The 4,107-nt window shown below is 34.2% G+C and overlaps 1 pseudogene across 1 annotated transcript; it reads left to right on the top strand.

Annotated features, from left to right (window-relative positions):
* Positions 1-1,292: 1,292 nt before the first annotated feature.
* LOC306658977 (F-box/WD repeat-containing protein 12-like) lies at positions 1,293-2,459 on the top strand (annotated as a pseudogene). The gene has a single exon. The product of its transcript is annotated as an F-box/WD repeat-containing protein 12-like (transcript).
* Positions 2,460-4,107: the final 1,648 nt, after the last annotated feature.

Here is a 4,107-nt window from a genome sequence, read left to right as displayed (position 1 = left end):
ATCTATGTTGTATAAATATATATTGTACTGTCAAGTATATCTAAATAGAACAAATTAAAAAATCATTTTGCTTTATTGAGGGGAGAATACTATTTTGAAAGTTAATCCTAGTGTTTGCCTTACTTGTGGAAAATAATAATTCTTTGCTCCTTCCTTGGTCTCCTGATTTTGCCTATTGGCTTTGCATTCACTAGGAGGCAAATTCATTGCATGTTTGCTTTTTGGCCTGTTTCTAACCATTTTATTAGATGCTCTGTCATACTAGAAATCTAGAGAAATGAAACAGGCAAGAGATCTCTACTTTTGCAAGTGATAAAGCACTTTTTTTTTTCTTAATTTGATTGGGATCATATAAAGATTACCATTACCACAAGATAAAAAGTGACAGTACACAAATTTTGCTTAAATATAAATAAATGCATCTCTTTTCTGTTCAAGTTGATGGAAAAGTTCTTTTACTTGTTCTTTTTAGATATATAAGACACTAGATTCTATTTTGACATATTTACACAAACATGGAGTACATTTTATTCTAATTAAGATCCCATTCTTGTGGTTGTACATGATGTGGAATTTCATTGGTTTTATATTCATATATGAACATAGGAAAGTTATGTTTGATTCATTCCACTGTTTTTCCTATTCCTATTCCCTCCTCTCTTACCTTCATTCCCCTTTGTCTAATCCACTGAACTTCTATTCCCCCTTCATTGTGTATTAGCATCCCCATATTAGGAAGAATGTTTGACCTTTGTTTTCTAGGGGATTGGCTTATTTCACTTAGTCTGATGGTCTCCAGATCCATCCATGTCCCAGCAAAATTAATAAAGTCCTTTTTTATGGTTGAGTAATATTCCATGGTGTATATATACCACATTTTCTTCATCCATTCATCTGTTGAAGGGTATTTATGATGGTTCCACAGCTTAGTGATTGTGAATTGAGCTTCTATAAACATTGATGTGGCTCTGTCACTGCAGTTTGCTGATTTTAACTCCTTTGGGTATAAATTTAAAAGCGACATCTAGAAGACTAAATGTCAACTCGGGCCATGTAAAATGGAGATGCAGTTGCCTGATGTGCCAATGTTGAAAATCTTCTCATATCTGGATGCATTCAGCTTGCTATAGGCTTCAAAAGTGAACAAGAATTGGAATAAGATTGCAGAAAGTGATTTCCTATGGAGGAGACTGTGTCTAAAGAAATGGCGCTTCTGCAACTTCACCTATGAGCGTCTGGGCACACAGACATGGAAGCAGTTATTCCTCCACCAAACAAAGCAGGAGTGTCGGATGGCATGTGCACAGTCAGAAGACTTTATCTGCAAAGAAGCAGCTGAGAACCTTGGGATTTTGGGACCAGTGGCTTATCTCTCAGGAAGTGGCATCGCAGTAGATGGACAAGGAAAGTCAATCATTTGTATTGTGTCTTCAACGTGCAAGCTTTATACCTGGAATGTACAAGAGGGCACTATGATCTGGTCAAGCCCAGTACAGCAGTCCAATATCACAAATCTGGAGACCCTCCCTCAGATGCATCTTGCAATCACTGCGGATATGGAGAGAACTATCAAAGTTTGGAATTGTCATGACAGGGATCCTCTGGCTACTTGTACCATTACTCGAATCTGTTTTTCCTTGAAAGCTTTTCTCACAAAGAATGGACCATTCCTGATGGTGGGTGATTCTGATGGTAACATCCACACATTTACAATGCCTGAGTTAAGGGATATTTCTAAAGTCCATGCTTTTCAATATAGTGTTGATCTTCTACTCTACTCTCCCAACAAGAAATGGGTCTTTGCATGTGGGATACATCAACATATCTTGCCAAAGGTTTTTTTCACAGAGTGTTTACTGAGACCATCAGAATACAGCACCCCTCTGTATTTCACTGTCCCATTATCATGCTACAGAGGCTGCTGGACTCCAAGGAGAGAAAACAGGATAATGTTGATGTATCGGAGAGGTTCCCAAAAGAAAACAGGATTTACCACTTTTGATCTAACAGCAGAAAGTCCTTGGGGTAGAAAAGACATCCAAGCACATCAGATTGCAAGTTTCCTGTTGCCAGTTCATATAGACAGCCCTAATTGGATGGGAGTCGGTGATGGAAGTATTATTGTCTTTGAGAGTGGGTGATACCTATTCCTCTTCACTGTTAATGGCCTCATGCTGCAACGATTTGAGGGCCACCAGAGCACCATCAGCAACATATGGGTGGATTCTCTCCATGTCCTTGCTGCATCCGTGGATGGTTCTATACATGTGTACATGTGGGAAGAGGGAGGCCATTACCCATATCTCAAGAGGTGCTGTCACCTGGAATACCTGGGGAGTAGTCTGACACCAAGCTGCAACCAGGTCTCCAGGGCAATATGTGATAATGTGAGCATAGTACGAGTGGTGTCAAGAGTTCATGAATCCAACATTCTGGTGATGTATGCTTTGAATTCATAACATGGAAACCAATGGAATTAACTTTGATCCTCCTCCTCTTCTTCCTTCTCGATGTAATAAAGAAAATTCTGTTTGCAAAAAAAAAAAAAAAAAAAAAAAAAAAGCGATATAACTGGGTCAAATGGTGGTTCCATTTCTAGGTTTTTGATGATTTTCCATACTGCTTTCCAGCATGGTTGCACCAATTTTCAATCCCACCAGCAATGTGAGTGTACCCTTTTCCCCACATCCTTTCCAACATTTATTGTTGCTTATATTCTTGATAATTGCCATTCTGACTGGAGTGAGATGTAATCTCAGTGTAGTTTTAATTTGCATCAATGGAAAGATTCTCAAAGATGTTAAAATTGTCTTTTCCATTACAGTACATAAAAAACTAACAAAATGTTTTTAATATGAACCATAATTTTGTTTATGACTTAATAATTTATATGACTTGCTAGTCACTATTTTCTCCATGGAAAATTTAACTTCATTTTTTACATTGTCAGTGTTATAATATTTTCAGTCTTAAATTCTATATTACCATTTTATACACTTTTTAAAACTATTCATTGTGAATCATGTATTTATACTTCTTTTATACCGATAAATTAAAAAACAATAGGCAAACTAGGACTTTTAATCTGTAATAATTGTTCTGTCTCTTGTACTATTATTTGAATGTGTCTCACAAAATCTTATTTACTCAGTCATATTTTTAACATAAAAGAATGATCAGTTTTTCTTAGGCACTCAGTATTGAAATTGCATCTTCAAATAATGAATTTTATAACTAGCAACAGCTTATACAATACTAGGACTGTGAAATAAAAAGGAGTATATATATATATATATCAAAAATTGATAATTAATAAAGTGAAATATGATTTCAACAATTTAGAGCATTTTAATAGACTCTATGGAGAAAATGTATTAGAAGTCCAGCTGTGTTTTCTGAAAAGACTTTTCTTTTAATTTAACTTCAATCTATTTTTATTTTAATGACAGTGCCAGTGGCTATTTTATGAACAGTTGCTTAGATTCAAATTACAATGTAACTTTCTAATTAAAAAGTTTAATTTCTTTTTAACTATAATAAAAATAATTACATTGTGTGAGCTCTTCAAACAATGCTTAGTTGTTCTCTACACATTCACTGCTTGTTGAATTCTCATTTTGAGAAAAACTTTGATTATGTATATTCCATAATACATGGATTTCTATGTTAAATGACATTTATTATTTTTTGTAATTTCACACAATATTGTTATTAGTATTTTATATTCTTTTTCTACATGAGACAGCTTAAGGAAAAAGGTACATATCAATTTATTCACACAACTTTGGTAACACCCTCAGCAGTTATTTCTAGAAAGTTTTTAAGTGTTTTTAAACCTTTCTCTCTGAAGTAGTTTTTATTTTTGTAAGGAATATAAATAAGTTACTGGTAGAAAAATCATCCCTTTGCAAGGATCATATTTAGTCTTACTAATGAAATATCATTTATCATAGTCCTAAGGGCACAAAAAAATTTAACAAATATATATATATTTTTTTCCCTCTGTCTCTTGAATAGTATATTTTATACTATTTATGAGAACATCCTTAGCATTTGCCCTTTGACAGTAAAGTGTACTCTTACATTTAGCAATTAAAGTATATTAAT

This window comes from Sciurus vulgaris (assembly GCF_902686455.1).
Source record: "Sciurus vulgaris genome assembly, chromosome: 4".
Taxonomy (NCBI): domain Eukaryota; kingdom Metazoa; phylum Chordata; class Mammalia; order Rodentia; family Sciuridae; genus Sciurus; species Sciurus vulgaris.
The sequence above is the reverse complement of the archived record's forward strand: the minus strand, read 5'-3'. Positions and strand labels throughout refer to the sequence as shown.